The following is a 14,039-nucleotide window of genomic DNA, read 5'->3' on the forward strand; positions in this document are numbered from 1 at the left end:
CATTTAAAAACTACATCCTCTTATGACAAATTCTCTGCTAATTATTAGTGTGCTTATTATGGGTCTTTATTTGTGTCAATAGTAGCTCCACAGTGTGGGACCATTACAGTTAAAGGATACCCATCACCGTGCTCTCACTCTTTCCAGGCTACTGCTCACCATGGCAACCACTTTAAGACATCCATGTAGAACTGTGGCAACAGGGTCAAGGGTACTTGAGAAGTATGCCACAGGCTTCTGAGCATCACCATGAGTTTGAGTCAGCACTGAGAGAGCGCAGCCCTCCGTCTCCCTGCAAAATAAGGTAAAATAGTTACTGTAAATTGGTATTCCTTGTTCTGGAGCACAACAAAGTTTTTCTTTCAGCTCTAGAAAGGCTTTCAAGCCCTCGTTGTCCAAGGAAGTGGATCAGACACATCCTTGTGTGTCAGCCTCAGTAAACGCTTTGCCACTAGGGAAAAGTTTGCTATTCACTCTCTACAGTAGCCAACCATTCCCAGAAACATCCTGGCTTCTATCTGTGTTCAAGGTGGATTAATCTAAAGAATTGCTTCTACTCTCTTTAGTGACATTTTTCTGACTTTCTTCTCAGGTAGGTGTCCCAGATATTGAACTTCTCTCAGACAGTACTGCAGTTTACCTGATGATACCTTTGGTCCATTTTCAGCCAAGTAATTCAAATTAGCAATAGAATCTTGTTTACAAGCTTAATGCATTTTTGATGGTACAAGTAGATCGTCTAAGTACTACACAAGGAATGATCTGTAGGGCATTTGTAATGATTCTAGATTATTTTTCAAGGTCTGATTAAAGATTGATGGACTCTCAGTATAGCCTTCTGGGAATCGGTACCATGCCTAAACTCTCTGTTGAACAATACATGAAATAAGAAACTGGCTATCTTCATGCAATGTCATTGAGAAGAAAGCCTGGCAGAGATGAATGACAATAAACCACTCTGCAGTACAAGGAATTCAGAACAATATTGTGGCTGGATTCAGTACCATGAGACAACATGAAGCAACTATGCAGTTAATTTTCCTAAGATCTTGGGTGATCCTATATTTTCTATTGGGTTTCTGTAAACCCATGATAGGAGAGTTACATGGACTTTCAATCACTTCCCTCAAAATCCCTTTCTGTATCTTGTCTTCCTGCACTGGTTTCTGGAGTCAGATAGTACAGTGGTGTTATTGGGTATACTGCAGTTGCCTTTGATGGTAATTTGGACTGGTTCTACTCCTATAATCAGTCCAATGACTTTTCCTGTGAAAACCCATACTTCTGAATTCATGATTTCCCTCAAGTCGGTGGGTAATTCTACAATGGTCATTAAAGAAAACAATCCTGTAACTGTCTTTTGCTGTGCCATTATAAATATGACATATTCATCAACGCATCTGAAATTCTGCACCGTCCGGTGTGCAGTAAATTGTACAAGTTAACTTGCACAGCAAATCTCTCCCGAATAGATATACTGGGCTTGTGTCACAAATGATAAATTGGTGATTTTCTTCAAATGAGCCTATTTTATTTAGACTTTCTCTGAAATTGGATTGGTAATCTGTTTGTTTGAAACTACTATAATTTAGATCTTCTTTCAAAGAGGGGTAGTTCTGGGACTGCCACAGTTCTACAAGTGGACCTGGTAGCACCAGTATCTATAAGGAAAGTTACGGGGTGGCCATTCACCTCACGTTCTACGAATGGACCACTCTGGTCTACCTCTAACATTGCACCAAGCATGCAATCTTCCTCCCCCTCAGGCCCCGTCACTGAGACGTATCAAAGCCTGAGTCATCATTTTCAAAAACGGAAAATTGCTGTAAGGCGTTCTGATTTTTGATAAGGAATTGCTGAAATAAATTTGGATTAGCTCTTGGCATCAGTTTCAAATGAAATCTTGTGTTTCTCATATTCTGTGGACTATTCAAGCTTGTGAGACCTGCATCATCTGAATTTGTTTTTACATTGACACCTGCATCTGTTGTATTGGTATATTTTGCATCTGCATTCCATTTTGCATTTGCACATTTCCGTTTGCATCATCAGGATTAAAGCTACACTCCTTGTTCCAATTCCCAACCCTGTTACAAACTTGGCAGGAGTCATTTACTTCAGCGTTGCAACATCCATTCCTGATCCTGGATCAATTGGACACCTCTGCCTCTACCTTGTGAAAAACCAAACCCTCCTGGTTTCCCCAGAAAATCTGCATGTGGAACAACAACACCTTGCATACCTCCTGAATTTCCTGCAAAAGAAGGATTTTGAAAACCTTTCTGTGCAAATTTCATCTAAGCCAACATAATTTCTCTTTAATCCTTCTCTGTTTCATTTCTTGTTCATCACTGCAATATTTTGCATACCTCAGGTCCTCATCAAGTGATTTAATCCGCATACTGATTGCACTTCGCACGGCCCACCTCCCCAGGCCGATTATGGCCCCGGGGACCCCATCCCCCAGGGCCTGCCCATTTCTTTTTTTTATAAAAAAGGGAGGAGGCCACCCCCTCCATAGGCCGATTTCAGCCCTGGGGACCCCATCCCCCGGGGCACGGCCATTTCTTTATTATTTTTTTTAAAGGGAGGGGGGCCATGCAGCCCCCTCCCGAGGCCGATTTCTATTCCAGGGACCCCATCCCCGGGTCTAGACCTTTATTATTTTATGATAATGAAAGGGAAGGGGGACGCGTGGCTACACTCCCCAGGCCAATTTCGGCCCCAGAAACCCCACCCGCAGGGCCCAGCCATTTCTTTTTTTGTAAAAGGGAGGGTGGTTGCATGGCCCCCCTCCCCAGGCCATTTCTGACCACAGGGACACCATCCCTCGGAACATGGCCAGATGGTTGGGGACCATGGGGGAGCCTGAAGCCCCCGTAGTCCTGGCCAGCCCCCTGGCTCCTCTGGGAGACGTCATTGCTGTTTACACCCAGGGCGCTGCAATCATGCAGCTCCCTGGGTGTAAAAAGCAAAGTGTGCTCTGCTTTGAACAAGGAGCACATTGTTTGCTATGGGATGGCGGAAGCAGTGTTCCCGCGATCCCATAGCAAACTGCAATGTCCCGGGGATAGGCAGCCCGGGATTTTGCTGGTGTCGGCGCTGGGGGGTGGCGGTCTCCAGAGCGCTTTACAGCTCCAGGAGGGGAGCTTTTCAGGCCCCCTCCCATTTTGAAAATAGCCCCGGGGAGGTGGTGGTTCCCGGGGCAGTGGGGGAGTGCGTGTCCCTCGCATTTAAGTATAGTCGCCTCAGGGGGTAACAGTCCCCGGGGCATCGTGGGTGGGCCAGAGCCCCCCAATGCATCTTATTTCAATATAGCCCCAGGGAGGTGGCTGTTCTCAGGGCTTTGTGGGGAGGGCTGTAGGCCCCTCATGCATTATAATAAAACATAGCCCCGGGGAGGTGGTGGTCCCCGGGGCTGTGGGGAGCCTACGAGGCCTCCCACACTTGAAACAATTAGCCACAGGGAGTTGGCGGTCCCCCGGGCTGCAGGGGCCCACGCTGTCCCACGCAGCATTATTTTCATTTTTTTTCCAGCCGGATTTGTGAATCCACCACAAATTCTGTTGAGTTTTTTTTAAACAAAATGCGTTTTTGTTCCTAGAGGGTCCCTGTGGGACCCCCAAGAGGCCTGGGGCTCAGGGTGTTTCTATCCTGCCCCCTTTTCTTTTTGTAATGATAATTCTTGTGCCTCGGTTCAACTGAGTCACAGGACGGTTGCCAACACTTCCTGGTTTGAAGTGTTGGCATCCAATCAAATCTGAGGCACGAGATTGTGAGGAGTCGCGGATCCACCACAGCCACAGTTGTATATCTGAGAAATCTTTACATTTCTCAGGAACTACAGAATGGATTTACACCATTTAACAAAAAGAGCGCTTTCTGGACGAAGAGCTAACTTTTTGCCAAATTTGGTGTTATTCCATTCAGCTGTTCTGGCTGTAGTTGTTTCTAAGGTTTCCTGTGGAAATTAACATGGAGAAAAAGCTGTTTGGGAACTGCTCTTTTTTCTCGGCCCCGCTTGATGGATCACTCCACAATTTTGAAGACAGCAGCAGACATGACTGCCCCATTAGTTTTGGAAATTTCGCGAAGATTCGTCACATGGTGTGAAAGTTATTGGCTAATCAAAAAAACGCTTCTACACACACACACACCCATAAACATATATTAACATACATGTAAAAAAAATAAAAAGTACAACAAAGAAACTGCAATTGTTTTTTTAAATATATTTCCAATTTAATTGTTCTAAAAAACTAGACAATATATAAAAATAAGTGTTTCTAAAAATATCTTAAAAATGACATAAATTCATATTTATAGAAAATTGTTAATTAAATTGTGTTGCCGGCCTTTTCCACCCGCCGCACAAGCTGCCATAGAAAAATTGATGTTTCCGACCACCCTATGAAACATCACATCTTGATTCTGAGGTCAAAACTACCGACCTATGGTGGAGCGGTTCCAGATGGATGCGGCTCCCGACATCATATTCCGGGCCTATATTCTCACAATCACAACAACCAACAAATAAAATGTAATCAATATTAAAAAGCATAATAAGAATAACATTATTTTTAATGAATGAATGCATATTTTTAAATGTATTATTACTTAAAAAACTTCCCACCCTATAACACACAGCTAAAATATAACTTAACAAATATGATAATTTCACAATTTACATAAATATCAATTACATATTTAAAATTAAATTAATAATTAATTATCAATAAATGATTTCTTAATTGACTTTCCACACTGCACTCCTAAAACCGCAACAGCCCACACCTAAACTATATCTTAAAAATTATAACAATTACACCATTTACATAATTGATTATCAATTAAATAAATAATAATAGTTAATGAATACATTAATTATATTTAATTACCTTACCACCCTTTACCACTACAAACCGAACTCACACTTGATATATAACTTACAAAATATTCATAAATAATTATCAATTAAACAATTAATAATGATTAATTAATAATAATTAATCCTATTTAATTAGCTCCCTCCTCTATATTCCTACAAACCCAACAATTTGCACCTGATATATAACTTAAAAATATCTTGATTCCACAATTTAGATAATTAATTACCAATTAAAAAACTCTTGTTAATTTACAATTATTATTATAATTGTATTGCCTTCCCACCCTTTACCCCCAAACCCCACAACCTGCACCAAAAATATAAATTACAAATGTAATGAATGACACAATTTTCATAATTAATTAGCAATTAAATAATTATTATTCAATAAAAAGTAATTAATATTTCATTTTAAATAAATTACTTCCCACTCCTACAAAACCCACAACGCGCACCTAAAAACATAACTTAAAATTTAAATGAATTACACAATTTATAAAAATTAAAAATTAATTATTAATTAATAATAATGAATTTACTTCTCAACCTGTACCCCTACAATCCCCAAAACCCACTAAGACACAAAAACTTGCAATAAACAATTACACTTAATTTAAAAACAACTAAAAATATACAAACTATACTAAAAACATTAACAATAATTATCCAAATAATTTATGACATATACAATCAGAATATGTAATAAAATACTTAAAAATAATCAGAAAAACAATATTAATAACAACAATATTTTTGCAAATGATGTTAACGACATAGATATTTTTAAAATCGATGTTAACAGCATAGATACTTTTAATATTACTTTCCTTATTAAATTGATATAAGACGTTGATTTACAACAGGTGTAGAAACAGATCAACAACAGGCTAGAATAGTGGTATTATTTGATAGGGACGGCGCTCCTGGAAATATTCACTAGGTTATTAAGTAGTACTAATATTAGTCTGGTGCTACAAGGGAGAAGAGAACCACCCTACTCTCCTAATAATTCTGCAGTGAGACTACAGTACATGCATTAATACAAATCCCTTAGCACACAACAATTCATAGCATCTCAGTATTAACAGTGTAATCCAACAGAACAAAATTTTCACATAGGTAATGATGCGAAGCTTAAGTCTTTAGTTTTTCTTTGGTCCATCATTTATTATCACAAACTGTGATTCAGTAGAAAGCCAATGTCAAATGCCAACACATGTTTTGTCGCCTTCAAGTATTTTACATGCGACTTTTTCAAGGCCAAGCAATGAACAAATCACAGTCACTGAATTTACAAGTCGTCCAAAAATGCAATTAGTGGACATCACACCAAAATACCTCCACCGTAACAGAAACATAAAGTGACTTTGGTGAAGAGAAATCAGAAAAGGGATACGGAAATTATTAAAGCTGCGCAAATAAGATCAGTATCATTTTAATAAAAGCGTCAATTCAAAGCTCATATAATAAAAATCTATGTGTGCATAATGTATCTATTGAGACTAGTCACCACTATTCCACATAAGTAGACATCATAAGTACCCAAGCTAACAAACACAGGTGAGTGCCCTGCCAACCACGCGTGTAGACAATCATAAAATCCACAAACCTGAAACGGCTTCTATCAGTGAATACTGTAAATAAATCAAACAAATAAAGTACATAAGTCTCTACCTCTACAAATTGGTCCAAAGTATCAAGAAATAAAGGGAATTCTCAGTTCTCAATCAGAATTTACATACTTTTCGTGCAATGTTAATTCTGACCCACACGGTCCTCCGGTGCGGGTACACTTTCTATAGAGGACATTTTCAGTTGTAGAATTAGCAGCACAAAATTGTAGCGAACTGTAAAAAATGAGGTGAAATCAGCCTCATGTGAGAAATCGCAACTTCTGGCTTCCAAAATAAAACATACCTAAAATATATTACTTTCCATGATTCCCACTATGTACAGTCAATAATGTATGTGGCTATTTCACCATCATTTCTCTATGCTCCCTAAATGCTCTATGGGCGTCAAAATGAAAAAAATTCCCCTGCGTGTCATCAGTATAACGTTGTAGTTACACATCGCTCCCGATTGTTTGGTTGCACGTAACCCTGAAATAAGCCTACATGATATCATAGACCCATAGAACATCTCAAAGTGCTTGTAAAGTGGCATTACGCCTCTATCTGCGTATGAAAATTGCCAGCTCCCCACACTTAATGGTTAGGTAAATCCCAAAGCAAATAAGGCAGTGCTTATACAAATACCGTTATGCCTATTATCGCATGTAGCAACTGCCCGTTTACCACTACAAAATGAGATAATAACTGATAGGATTTGGACAGCTGGGGTACACTTAGAAGGACTGAATTATTGACTGTACATAGTGGGAATCATGGAAAGTAATATATTTTAGGTATGTTTTATTTTGGAAGTCAGAAGTTGCGATTTCTCACATGAGGCTGATTTCAGCTCATTTTTTACATTTCGCTACAATTTTGTGCTGATAATTCTACAACCGAAAACGTCCTCTATAGAAAGATTACCCACGCCGGAGGACCGTGTGGGTCGGAATTAACACTGCACGATAAGTATATAAATTCTGATTGAGAACTGAGAATTCCCTTTAGTTCTTGATACTTTGGACCAATTTGTAGAGGTAGAGACTGATGTACTTTATTTGTTTGGTTTTATTTACAGTATTCACTGATAGAAGCCATTTCAGGTTTGTGGATTTTATAATTGTCTACACGCGTGGTTGGCAGGGCACTCACCTGTGTTTGTGAGCTTGGGTACTTATGATGTCTACTTATATGTGGAATAGTGGTGACTAGTCTCAATAGATACATTATGCACACATAGATTATTATTATATGAGCTTTGAATTGACGCTTTTATTAAAATGATACTGATCTTATTTGCGTAGCTTTAATAATTTCCGTATCCCTTTTCGGATTTGTCTTCACCAAAGTCACTCTATGTTTCTGTCACGGTGGAGGTATTTTGGTGTGATGTCCACTAATTGCATTTTTGGACGATTTCTAAATTCAGTAACAGTGATTTGTTCTTTATTTGGCCTTGAAAAAGTTGCATGTAAAATACTTGAAGGCGACAAAACACGTGTTGGAATTTGACATTGGCTTTCTACTGAATCACAGTTTGTGATAATAAATGATGGACCAAAGAAAAACTAAAGACTTAAGCTTTGCATCATTACCTATGTGAAAATGTTGTTCTGTTGGATTACACTGTTAATACTGAGATGCTATGAATTGTTGTGTGCTAAGGTGTAGAAACAGTCTGTGTTTGGGCAACCTGTCATCGGGTAATCTGTAATACTTGAATGGATCTCTCAATTGGCATTACTCTAGTTTCTACAGGGGCAGTGACTACTGCTTGCTGTGGCACCACTCTCAGTGTTATCAGTTGGAGTTGCATAAGGTGGGGTTATGCACCCAAAATGTCTTCTAAAATATCATCCTCTGAATCACTAGGGTGCCGATCACGATCCGGTAAAAAACATTCCCTGTACGACTCGTATCCGGTCTTTTTACCGTACGAATCGTACAAGTGCCGTACAAACTGGCAATCACGATTCGCATGGGAAAAAGTCCATACGAATCGCATTGGGAATCATTCCCCACGCGTCCTCGGGTCGGAAAATGTGTCCGACACGTCCCCGGACGATTTACCGTACAAATGTGAAAAGTGAAGTCCGACCGCGGAATTACGATCCATCCCGTGCGTCCGATGTTACAACCGTATGGAAAAAACACCGTCCGCACCGAACTCCCATTGCAACCATGGAGACATGTGCCCGCATACGTGCCCAACACCCCCCCAGCCCTGCTATGTACGAGTCGAATCCCCACCCGTGTATGTACACCCGTGTATGTACGAGACGTACCCCCACCCGTGAATGTATGGAGCGTACCCCCACCCCAACCGTGAATGTACGACCCGTACCCTCACCCGCGTATGCATGGAGCGTACCCCCACCCCAACAGTGTAAGTATGACCCGTACCCTCACCCGCGTATGCATGGAGCGTACCCCCCACCCCAACTGTGTATGTACGACCCGTACCCTCACCCGCGTATGTATGGAGCGTACCCCCCACCCCAACAGTGTAAGTACGACCCGTACCCTCACCCGCGTATGCATGGAGCATACCCCCCACCCCAACCGTGTATGTACGGACCGTACCCCCACCCCAACCGTGTATGTACGACACGTGCCCCCACCCGCGTATGCATGGAGCGTACCCCCACCCCAAACCGTGTATGTATGACCCGTACCCTCACCCGCGTACGTATGGAGCGTACCCCCACCCCAACCGTGTATGTACGACACGTAGCCTCACCCGCGTATGCATGGAGCGTACCCCCACCCCAACCGTGTATGTACGACCCGTACCCTCACCCGCGTACATATGGAGCGTACCCCCACCCCAACCGTGTATGTACGACACGTACCCCCACCCGCGTATGCATGGAGCATACCCCCACCCCAACCGTGTATGTACGGCCCGTACCCCCACCCCAACCGTGTATGTACGACCCGTACCCTCACCCGCGTACGTATGGAGCGTACCCCCACCCCAACCGTGTATGTACGGACCATACCCCCACCCCAACCATGTATGTACGACATGTACCCCCACCCGCGTATGCATGGAGCGTACCCCCACCCCAACCATGTATGTATGACCTGTACCCTCACCCGCGTACATATGGAGCGTACCCCCACCCCAACCGTGTATGTACGGACCGTACCCCCACCCCAACCGTGTATGTACGACTCGTACCCTCACCCGCGCACGTATGGAGCGTACCCCCACCCCAACAGTGTATGTACGACCCGTTCCCTCACCCGCATATGCATGGAGCGTACCCCCACCCCAACATTGTAAGTACGGAGCGCACCCCAGGCTCCAACACCAGCTTCTTCACACAACATCGCGCATGTACGAGTCGTACCAAGCCAGACACAAGGACAGCACTGTACAACAAAATTCCCGAAGTACACACCGTACACACGCTAAAAACGCACGTACACAACCAGGACAAAGCAAAACAACACAAGAATACACCATTTGAATGGCACAAAGCCACAAAACATGTCCAACAAGCACAAAAACAACACATTCACTGACCTGCAACTGCCAAAATCCAAAACAGAGGCCCAAAACACAGCCACTCCTTATAACACACCCACCCAAACTTCAAACACAGCCACACCCACCAATGGACCAATAAAAAGGGCCCACACACACAAACCATGAGCCTTTGCAACAGACTCACTGCTGCCAGACCCCACAGACAACCTACAGCACCATACTAGAACCTTTACTACACCTTACACCTGCACACCTTCACACACACACCTTCACAAACACCCCCTCATCACATTCACACATACACCTGCACAACCACACACACACAGCCACAACCATCCACACACCCCCCCACCATCCACACCCACACCCCTCACCATGCCCACTAACAAGAATCCAAAGTTCACTAGCCGAGAGTTGGAGGTCCTTGTCGACGAAATTGTCAGAGTCGAGCCACACCTCTTTGGAACATTGGTCAGACAGACCTGCATGACCGAAAAAACAGCCATGTGGCAGAGGATTGTTGATGCTGTGAATGCTGTTGCGGCCACCAGAAGGACCAGGCATGAATGCCAAGCCAGGTGGTACGATCTGCGGAGGAGGGTCCGAGCCAAAATGACCGACGACCACAACCAGGCCAACGTCACTGGAGGAGGGCCGCCCCGCAGACCCGTACAATACCATCCCTGGGAGGAGAGGGTGATGGCCATACTGCCGGTGGTGTCAGTGGACGGATTAGACGGACTCCGAGACCCGGGTGAGTACACAAACAACTCACCTCACATGGGGGGAACGTCATCCACAACCAAACTCACAAACAGGCATGCAACCACCCCAAGCTATCGCATGACTCAACCACACTCCATGAACACGCACATGCCACTGGCGCCACCATGCCCCATGCACCCAGCTGGACAATGCAAAGTCACAGGCCACAGAAAACACCAACACAAGACACGGTAAGCCAGATGGCGGGAGTGTGGGCCACAAAAATCACATAGTGCAACTCAGAAGCAGACAACAATGCCCCCTGCCCATATGGCCTAGGTCACAGCCAGACAAACAGTGTGTCCCGACACAGGAAAGACTTGCCAGCAAATGGCGGACGCCTTGCATTAACACATGGGGGTGACGGCACGTTTGTGCACATGACAGCAGCTAATGAACAGCCAACACTGTGAAAGAGTGGCAGCACACACCACCACAGCAGCAGCGCAGACACAGACACTACACCCAATGGGTGCCTGCTGATCAGAAACAAACTCACATCAACAAGCCAAGGGCCAGTCAAAGATCTGCAAAAAGTGTGTGCCTAGGAAGCTGGGCTGAGGTGACAGAGGGTGACACACAGAGGGAGGGAGAGGGGGAGAGAGAGGGAGGGAGACACAGGGAGACGGCCAGAAGGAGGAGGCTGACACACAGAGGGAGGGAGAGAGGGACAGAGAGGGAGTGAGAAAGGGACACACAGGGAGACCAATTCAGCCGTGGGGGGTGTGGGAATGTCTGCTCGTCAGCAGGTGGACTGCGTGCATGTAGACAAGGGTGGCCAGTGCCTGAATCCCCCCTCTTCTCCATGGCAAAACACTGGGCCATGTGTCAACCTGTGCACGAGCACAACGCCAGCTACCTGCATTATCTAAGTGTGTGGAACAACTCCATGTGCCCACATACAGTGCAACACGGAAGGCGCCAATGCATGGCTTGCCACACCTGCCCATTCCACTGCTGACTGCAGTCACAATTGACGCAGCAAGTAAGACTGTGCCACACATAGGTAAAGTCGCAAAAGCTGTGGCCAAGGGACATACCCATGCACAAGTGCACTGTGAGTGGAATGCAAGACATATCCAAATTCCCAGAGGAAATGTGCCAACTTAGAAACGAATGAAACATGGATGTTGCATGGAACAAAATTAACATTGTCATTGTCTCTCTCACACACAGGTCAACGTCCTGGATCACCCCCCAACACTGGGGGGAAGACTCACAGGACCCGGCTCGGCGGGATGATGGACCCACCGGCAGCGACGACTCTCACCACTCTGTGGACGAACCCGACCCCGACCCCGACCAACCTGGCCCTCTGGTGTCCAACCACCTGCAGCACCTGCGTCAGGTACAACTGGGCCAACCACCACCCCCACTCCTGCCACATCCCAGGAGACACCCAGGATCCCTGCCCCACCACCACAGGCCAGGAGGGACACGGTGTACCGGACACCCAGGAGGAGGCAGGCGACAACGCCAATGCCACCCCTCAGGGGTCCCGGAGACCCGATGTGTCCACAAGGGCAGGCCAGGTGCAATTGGGCAGGGGTGGTGGGAGTGGAGGACGACGGAGGCGCAAGCCTGACCTGTTGGCTGCGGAACCGGTATATTCCCATGTCCGAAACATCCTGGACACATACTGGCAGGACACCACGGGCATGGCCCAGGTTGTGTCCATCCTCGAGGAGATCAAGACCCAGCAGGCCCAGCAACATGCGCAGCAACATGCCTGTCTACTGCGACACCAAGGGCGGATGGAGGACAGACAGGCTGAGCTCGTGACGGTGTTCAGGGGAATTCACAGTACACTCCGTCGGATAGCCGACAACATGGGCAACCCTCCCTGTGCCATCAGGTGTAGAACATCACCACCCACAGGGAGGGATCAGGAGGAGGAGGAGGGGACATCCGACGGAGCATCCCAAACATCGTCACGGCCTGCTTCTGACGGTCCCCGCAGGAGGGCGGGTCATCCACGGAAAAGACCGTGAGGGTCAGCGCAACAGCACCATCTCCCAGGACACCTGGCCTGGCACCTGGCCCACTGGACCAACAGCGGCACAGCAGCAAAAGACATCCCCTGCCACATGGACTTGCTGGTCACTGTCTGACCAATGTTGACAAAGACTGTGGCATGGACTCTGAGGATTTCAAATGGCAAGGACACCAACTCCCCTAGTGAACTTTGGATTCCACACACCCGGAAAGCCCCTCATGTCATACCCCCCCCCCGTACCCCAACCAAAATAAAAAGTTACACCATAAAGAGAAGATGCCTACATATTGCATTATTACCTTACATGTGTCTTGTAAAGTCTAACCATGCCTGAGTTCTCATTTGACTTCAACCATCCACACCCTGGGGCCTGAGTCTGGCACAGGACACACATGGGTCACATTGTATTAGGCAAGACAGACATGGCGCACCATACACACCCGTGATGGGCCCAACCAGCTGAGGGGGTGGCCGCACAACCATGCCGACAGACATATTGAGTACAGCGACAGCCATGCGCAGAGGTCAGGGATCATGTGGAGTGTCCTGTGTGGCACCCAGGTATGTGTGGACAGGTGGCAGAACCATGTCCTGCAAGCTTGAGTCAGGTGGATGCAGAGAATGGTGGCCTGGCCAACGTTGGATGCATGGGGATGGCATATGTCACAATACCCACACAGTCATGGACTACATGCACAATACAGAGTCTAATCCCACACAAACAGCCTGCCTCTTGCTACTCTACACATAGACACATAGCCACTATCACGGAAAACCATGCCAGACATGCCGGATGCACCGTGGCAACACACCAGCATTGACTGAGAAGAGGCACCTTTGAGGCATAGGGACACCTTTATTAGTCATGTATTCGGGATTACAGAGGCAACTCGGAGTACACATGAACGGGTCATGTGGAGTAACATGTGGGTCCAACACTGGAACCCCCCTTCTGCAGCACAAATGCGTGATAGCCATGGAACTGGCACACAAGTGTCTGCTAACAGCTAAACACCCCCTGCTGCTCACGGAGAGGGTGCCATACACCATTGATCCGCTGATGTGGAAGTCCCACACCATGTCAAGCCAATGCAAACTGTATGTGTCCGAGGGCAGTGTAACACACATTGATGCCATCATCACAATCCACAATCCCATCACTGAGGACTGTCAACAAGTCTGACCATCTATTCAGGTGTACCCAGCTGCATGTCATGTGTCCCATGGTGATGCGACATGTCTGCAGAGGAACCAAACATCGACAGGGGCAGTGTGCACACA

The sequence above is a fragment of the Triturus cristatus genome, chromosome 11 (assembly GCF_964204655.1).
Source record: "Triturus cristatus chromosome 11, aTriCri1.1, whole genome shotgun sequence".
NCBI classification, from domain to species: domain Eukaryota; kingdom Metazoa; phylum Chordata; class Amphibia; order Caudata; family Salamandridae; genus Triturus; species Triturus cristatus.